Source organism: Camelina sativa, chromosome 11 (genome assembly GCF_000633955.1).
Source record: "Camelina sativa cultivar DH55 chromosome 11, Cs, whole genome shotgun sequence".
Classification (NCBI taxonomy): domain Eukaryota; kingdom Viridiplantae; phylum Streptophyta; class Magnoliopsida; order Brassicales; family Brassicaceae; genus Camelina; species Camelina sativa.
This window is the reverse complement of record NC_025695.1, coordinates 30539845-30548549: the sequence shown is the minus strand read 5'-3', so window position 1 is coordinate 30548549 and position 8705 is coordinate 30539845.

The following is an 8705-nucleotide window of genomic DNA, read 5'->3' as shown; positions in this document are numbered from 1 at the left end:
GATCCAGGCCCATTCAACCTGGCATGTTCACTGAACTATATGCACTTCAACAAGTGTTTATGTGACCTTGGAGCTTCTGTGAGTGTAATGCCCTTTTCAATTGCACAAAAGCTAGGATATGAGGAGTTCAAGCCAAGCAACCTCTACATTAGTCTTGGTGATGGCTCTAGAAGGGATATGATGGGTAAACTGGAAAGCTTTCCAGTGAAAATAGGTGAAGCAAGGATACCAACTGACTTCATCATCATTGATATGGAACAGGAGTCTGATGATCCTATTATCCTTGGAAGACCATTCTTAGCCATAGCTGGAGCAGTGATAGATGTTAGAAAAGGTATAATCAGCATGGACATTGCTGATGGGTTGACTATGAGGTTTGACATCAAGAATACAACAAATCAACCCACCATTAGAGGTCAACCTTTTATTATAGAGGATAAAGCTGATGCTGAATCGTTGAAGAAAGACAAGGACTCTAAGATCAAATTGATGTAGTACTTTTACCTCAATTAAATTATCAATCCACAATTTGCATTAATCAACTCACTAAGAATGAACAAAGATGCTTAATCTAAACTTAAACAGGTATAGGTTCTTTTGTAACAATTTTAACTAATAAACTGATTTAAAGAGAGAAAACTAGACAACTCAAAGAAATACAAACTCAAAGAAACAGGACACAACTAAAAACAGATTTTAAATCAAGATTAAACAAGTGAACCTTGGGCAAGGTAATTGACTTGGGAGATAGCTAACCAAACCTAGATGTCTAAGCAACAATCAAGAACAATCCTATGGCTAAGAACACTTATGCAAATCAATCCATTTCCATGATAAAGATCTTATGCTAATCAAGTGATAATCAACAATTTCCAAAGGCAATCACAAGGTAAGCATGCATTATAATCAAGTCTAAATACCACTAAACACCCTAATCATCAATTTCCATTGGCTAGGAATGCAAAGCTCTTGAATAGTTTGGTTCAGGAATTTCATCAAACACCTTCTGGGCATGGAAAATCCTAATGTCTAGATTCAAGCTTGATCAAGGCTATCTAGCATTATTAACACTAAACAAGATAGGAAACACATAAATAAAGCTCTAGACATCGAAGATCAATCATCTATCTCCCTAATCTACCAAGCCCAAAGTTCTAAAGGATCTACTCACTCATCATCATGATCACACAAAGGAAAGAGTTTGATCTTTGTGAAATCATAATAAGAGATTATAGATTAAGAGATTTGAAGAAGAAATTGCTATTAAAAATTTAGAAGTACTCAATCATTCAACAAACCAAGAGTAGATAAGCTTAAGAACCCTAAAAACCTGCTAAAACCAAATATAAGATAAAGATTAGTCTCCCCTTTATAGGGTTAGAGTATTTATAGTAAAATAGAAGGGAACCCGGGTCAACCAAAAACAAACTGGGTCAAACCTGATGGTGGGTTCAATCGGTCAGCACTTGGCCTTGTGCATGGGCCGCTTGCTGCTCCAGTTCTCGTCGTGGAAAGTTCAATCGGCCGGGTTTGGCCGCTGGCTTTGAAAGATGGCTTCAATCAGCCATCACTTGGCCGCTGGTAGCTCCTGTCTGTGGCGTCTTGAGCTTGATCGGCCACCGTTTGGCCGGGTGTGGTGGACCGCTTGCTTCACTCGGCCACCATTTGGCCGATCGCCATGGCTGCGTGTGGTCCCTGACTTTGACGTCCAAAAGTGGCATCGGTTGTGCTTTGGCCGATGAGGGGTGGCCGGTTGGGACACACGGCCATGGTTTGGCCGCTTGGTCCGGCCGCTCATGGTCCCTGATTCCTAGTCACTTCTCCAACTTCACTCTTCTTTGCTTCTTTGCTCCAAAACAAGTCCAAGTGCTCCAAATGTAGTGAGAATACTCCAAGAACCTGAGAGATAAGATACTAGATGCATATGCTCCTAAAACACCCGAGAATGACAAGATTATGCAACCAAACTAACCAAAAACAAGGCTTAAAACCCACCAAAAACACAAGATATCACAAGGTTTTAAACAATGAGGTAGCTGTTCAAGACCTCAAGGATTCTGTTCAAGAGTTGGCTAGCTTGGTGAACAGCAAGAAGTCTGTTAAGAAGCCAAGGCCAAGGCTCAAAATCAAGAATAAACAAGTTTCAAGTGTATTGACTGTTTTGACCAAGAACAAGGTCTATGGTGACCAAATTGAACCATGGGGGACCTCATCACCTCTCTGTTCTCCAAACCAAGCCTAAAGAGGCACCAATAGTCAAGCTCAGTGACTTTAAACAAGCTCACTAGGGAGGAAGTCCCTAAGGTATCTTTGTATATAAGTTTAATTTCATTGTGTTTTTGATGTTTTTCTTTTATGTTTGTTTTGGGTAGGTTTTTCCATGGGATTATAAGTGGACTTAAGTGAGTTTGGACTCATGGAGAAGGAGTTTCAAGGCCACTCGACCAGCCCATTGAGGAGCACACGATCGAGTGTCCAATCGATCCCAAGCCCACTCCCTTTGCCTACTCGATCGATTTGGTGGGAGAAGAAATTTGAAATTCAAATTTGGTCAAAGTGCTCGACCATGTGGGGTCGAGTGGTGTGGTCGAGTAGCAGCAAAAGTAAGTCAAAGATTCAAAATTCAAATTTGAATGGTATACACGCTCCACCCTTGTCTATTTGTCCCCTCTACCCCTTTATAAGCACCTAAAATGATTCTACAACCCTCACACTCTCTCATTTGCATAAACACCCAAATTCTAGCTTAAAATCTCTCTTTGCTTTCATTGCTTTGCTCAAGGCTTGAATTTCTTTGTTTTCTGGGTACTAACCTACTAATCTTAAGCTTTGAGTCTATTCCTTTCAAGTTTACCATCACAATGTCTTCACAAGCTAAGAAAACACAAGAACAAGCTGCAATCCGCCGAGCTAAGGTCAAGAAAGCTGCTGAATACTTCATGGATCGTTGTGATGCACTGTTGGTCTCAAGAAGAGAGATTGGTGAGCGCACTCGACCACGCACTCGAGGAGGCAAACGACCGATTGTCTGTTCAAGCAAGGTGTCGAGTGCTCCTGCGGAGAAAAGAAAACAGCCTGTTGAAGTTGATTCAGAGGAAACTGAAAGTGATGAGGAGATGGAGGTTAATCATGAACCAACAACTGATGTGCAAGAACAAGAGAGTGAGAGTGGAGATGAAGCAGATTCTGGAGTCTTGTCACCAGTACAACTCTATGAATCCTTCATGAGCATGAAGTTCCAAGGGACCATGTATCCTCACAAGGAGACCATGGAGAAGCTTGGGATTGCTGAGGACATCAAGCTTTTGTTTGTGAACTGCAGCTTCACAAAATTCATGGGGATGAACATGGAGGGATACAAGGAAGAGAGCTGTGAGTTCCTCTCTACAGTTCAAATGCACTACTTCACTGATATGGTTGATACAAAGAGAGGAGCTGGTTTCATCACCTTCACTGTCAGAGGCAAGCCTTATGAACTATCAATCTTGGAGTTGGCAACTCTATATGGGTTTAAAACTGGGAATGAGTATGACATGGTGATACCAAGAGATGAGTTGTGCTCCATATGGCAAACAATTGGTGATGACAAGCCATATTAATCCTCCAGGACCAAGAGTTCCAAGATAAGAAGCCCAGTCCTTGAGTTTTCAAAGTATGCACGGGTTTACGCTACATTCCTCGGCTCACTTATATCCTACTTCTTCTTCTTCTTTTTTTTCTTTATTCTTTCTTTTTTAGAGTACTGAAGGGAAGAGAGAGGGGAGACATACTTTGAAAAATTGCACTGTCTTGTATGGCCCGAAGAAGAAGTCTAGTCCACTGATTTCCAACCCAGAGATTAAGTCCGGTTAAAGTCCTGATAAAAGTTGAGACAATGTTAGATCAATCAGATATCCATTGAATAAGGGCTTTCACGATTGTTGATACAGCTCAAAGTCTTTCGAAGCTTCAGTTCTGAGATCTAGCATAAACAAATAATCATGAGAGTGTTAGCCAAATAAGAGAAATCATTAGTCAAGATCATAATTCCCAAAGACAAATAGAAAAATATTGAAAAATTTGACTCAAACTTTATGGTTTTGACCGACACAACTGAAACTAAAAAACATAAACGTAGTTAGTAGACACCTCCCCCAGACTTAAACAACACTTTCCCTAGTGTTAGCAAGCCTAAGATTGGTAAAAGAAAAATAAAATAAGTATAAATGAAAATTAAAAGAAAAAAAAAAAACTACTAGTGGGTTGACTCCCACTAAGCGCTTGTTTTTAGTCATTAGCTTGATTGTGGTGGAGCTCAGGCGTCTAGTGGATCAGAACATGGCAGTGAATGCCTACGAGAAAATGGTCTCTTCATCCAAGGGGATGTATCAGCAGTAGGTGCATGACGTCTGCCAAGGATGTGAGGAACAGGACCACAACAGGATTTAGGGACGGGTTTGCTTCTTTTATGTCCTGCAAAATCATCAACAGAAGAAACAAGTGCTCTATGATAATCTCGTGGCTTGGTTAACTGCAAAACAGTTTTTGTATCTTTGAAGGTCTTATTGATGATAGGAGGGGTTTGGGTGAAGATGCATACATTTGCCTTACTTGAGGACTCTGGAGTGTGGAGTGGGGAGGTTTCTATTTGGAAGCAGTTTTCTGCCTTGGAACATCAGTTTTGGACAAGTTCAGGCTCGGATGTGGAGGGGTGTCGACCAACACCAAGCATGTGTCGATCGACACTAAGCTTGATGCTCTTGTCCCAGAAACTTCCTCAACAGAAAAAGTCTATCCATCAATAGTAGGATCCCTCCTCAGTTTATCCATCTCAAAGTTCATACTCAAATCTTCCACATTCAGTGTTATGTGTCCCATCTTCACATCTATGATGGCACCAGCAGTAGCCAAGAAAGATCTTCCTAAAATGAGAGGTTCTTTAGGGTCTTTGTCATACTTTAGGACCACAAAGTCAGTGGGAATCATGAAATCTCCAATCTTAATTGGAATATCCTCTAAGACACCTTCAAGAATTTTTTGTGATCTATCAGCTAAGATAAGAGAAATCTGAGTTAGCTTGAATTCTGTCATCTCAAGTCTCACAGCAACAGAATGTGACATCAGGTTCATACTAGAGCCAAGATCACAAAGTGAGTGAGGAAACCTTCATGTGGAGATAGAACAATCAAGCACAAAATTTCCAGGATCTGGTAGCTTTTCTGGAACTCTACTCTGGATCACTACACTCACTTTCTCAGACACAACCACTTTCTCTTTCCTCTCTTTCTTCCTTTGAGCAGGCTGGTTCAACAGAATTGTATTGACATCCTTGGTAAGCAGTGCTCCTTCTTCAGGGCTCAAACTATTGGATACCATTCTCTTCACATACCGCTTAAGTCCAGGAGAAATCTTGACTGCATCAACTAAAGGCATTTTTATCATCACCTTATCCATCATAGCCTTGCATCTAGCTTCCTCAAGCTCCTGCTTGGACCTTCTTTGTCTAGGAAAAGGGACTTTAGGTTTGTAGGCTCTCTCAGCAGCTGGAACCTGAGATTTTGTGTTGTCGGATTCTATCTGAGATGAGTGTCGACCGACATCCAGGTGGTGTCGATCGACACCATCATCTGGAGTCGAGAGTTTGGTCGATTTCTCTCCTTGTTCAGCAGAAACAATTTCATCACCATCTTCATCTCTCAATGATATGGCATTGCAAGCATGCTTGGGTTTGATTCAGTTCTTCCAGGGAGAAAACCCTCTTGTCGTTTGACAGACCCAACAGTCTGTGCAACATGACTTTCCAGCTTCTTAGCATGAACATTCAATGCATCAATCCTTCCAGTAAGCTTTGTGTAGACATTCTCGATTTTTCCATTGAATGTCACGGTCATATTCTCTTGTCCCTGAAGAATCTGATCAAGCATGGCCTCCATTTTACTCTCAAAAGAAGACTTAGGAGGAGGAGACTGATAGGATGAGTTCCCATAGGTTCTTATATAACCGCTATTCTGCTGCTGCTGCTGATACTCTGGCTTGGAAGTGTAGCCTGAAGAGTTCCCACTGTATGGTCTGTTGCCTTGCTGATTACCGAATCTCTGACCTTGATACCCAACTTCATATACAAAATTGACATTCTCCTCTGTATTCTCTGATTTTGGCTCAAATGTCTCAACCTCAGCGACAAAGGGAACTGATTTCTTACCCGCCAGAAAATTGTGAACTCAATCTAGCTTTGCATTAACTGAAGCCAGCTGGTTTGCATCAAATCCTCCATGTAATCTCTTTCTTTCAGCATCAGCTCTTTTAGTACTATTGCTGGAGGCCAGATTCTCAATCAAATTCTCAGCTTCATCTATCTTGTCTTGAAATTCCCATGGCTTGCAGCATCCAAAGCTATTTGATATTCCCAGTCACATCCTCTAAAAAAGATACTCAGCAGTTGTACCCTTGAGAAACCATGGTGTGGACAGTCCCTTTGATAAGCCTTAAATCTCACCCAAGCTGACTTGAATGCTTCATCTTGTCTTTGCTTAAATGAGGAGATCTTGACTCTCAACTCATCAAACATAGCATCATTATAAAAATAATTAAGGAAAGCCACCTTAATTTGTTGCCATGATGTCAAAGATCCAGGTGGCAACTATTTTAACCATTGAGATGCTTCTCCTGCAAGTGAGTATGGAAAGATCTTGCAGTAGATGTAGTCTCCAGTCACCCCATTAGCCTTGATACTAGTCACAAGATCTTCAAAATGTTTAATGTGATCCAGAGGCTTCTCATTGGGCAGGGTTAAGCTTCAATTCATTCCTTGGGAATGGAGGAGGAACAATTGCAGAACGGTTCTCATAAACCAGGTCAGCTCTATTGAAGTCTGCAATGGTCCAGATCAAGTCTCAGTTTGGGTTCCGTTGGTGAACCGGGTTTTGGACGTGGTTGGCAGCTCCACGTACATCTGCTGGAGGAGTGTATTGATCGATACCCAGTTGGCGTCGATCGACACCATCGTCCTGCTCATCACCGACAATGATTTCAACAATCATGTTGCCTTCTGCATCAATCTTTTGGCTCTGCTCATTGCGTAAGTGGCTCTCTTGATCCCTCAAATCACCAACCTCATCAAATCTCAGAATGATTGGATTGACCATCTTTGCTGATTTGGCTGCTTTTTGGTGTTCACGCTCAAGTTTTCCCAACTCTTGGTTTGTAAGCTTCACAATTGAACCAGATTTATTGTTCCTTGTGTTAGGCTTATTAGGCATGTACGTGAAACACACAAGAGAAGGGAAACAAAAAGTGTGTTAGTAAATTAAGAAAATAAAAATTTAGACAAAATCAAAGTCTTTAATCTAATGGTAAATCAAAGATTTCCCGGCAACGGCGCAAAATTTAATATGCTCAAATTTACCCTAGAGCTACTCTCTCAAATTAAGAGATCAATTGTAATACTTAGGGATCAAATACACAAAGACTCTAGATTCACACAATAGATTTAGTAATCTTTTAATTATGCTAAACCAAAATATTGTAATTAAATTGCAAGATTAAACAGAAAATTAAAGAGTTGTAAAATTCAGATGGATGAAACGTTAGGCCTAGGAAAATTCTCAGGAAATCATGGAAAATCAGATCAATTAATTAAGCAAGCAGGATTCAACCATTAAGCACCGTTCTTGNCTCAGAATGATTGGATTGACCATCTTTGCTGATTTGGCTGCTTTTTGGTGTTCACGCTCAAGTTTTCCCAACTCTTGGTTTGTAAGCTTCACAATTGAACCAGATTTATTGTTCCTTGTGTTAGGCTTATTAGGCATGTACGTGAAACACACAAGAGAAGGGAAACAAAAAGTGTGTTAGTAAATTAAGAAAATAAAAATTTAGACAAAATCAAAGTCTTTAATCTAATGGTAAATCAAAGATTTCCCGGCAACGGCGCAAAATTTAATATGCTCAAATTTACCCTAGAGCTACTCTCTCAAATTAAGAGATCAATTGTAATACTTAGGGATCAAATACACAAAGACTCTAGATTCACACAATAGATTTAGTAATCTTTTAATTATGCTAAACCAAAATATTGTAATTAAATTGCAAGATTAAACAGAAAATTAAAGAGTTGTAAAATTCAGATGGATGAAACGTTAGGCCTAGGAAAATTCTCAGGAAATCATGGAAAATCAGATCAATTAATTAAGCAAGCAGGATTCAACCATTAAGCACCGTTCTTGAAGTCTAAACACAACTGTAAAATAAATCAGCTCTCACTGCAAATATTATCTAAGTTTTAAAACCCAAAAATCTAAATCTCTTTGTAAAATTCAAGTTAAAAACCAGCAATAAAAACAAGTTCAAAAAATCACTAATTCAAATCTCTTTGCAAAAAGTAATTTTGCTCACCAAAGGTTTTTGTCAGGAAAATCAATTATATTCTCATATCAATCAATAATCCTAAGATCTAAATCTAGATGACTAATCAAAGATCTAGCATTAAGAACAACCTATGGTGAAGAGCAAGAAAGATAATGAATCAAAACAATTAATCAATCTAATAATCCATGAAATCCCTAATGAGAAACCCTAAACCTAACAAGCAAATCTACTCAGACATAATTGTAAGAACACAAATCATGAATAAAATAGATAGCATTAAGAGATTAAAGAAAAAGAAAAGGAGTTCTGAATCTGTTCTGAAAAAGTCTTGATTATTCTCTCCAAAAGCTCTCTAAAAA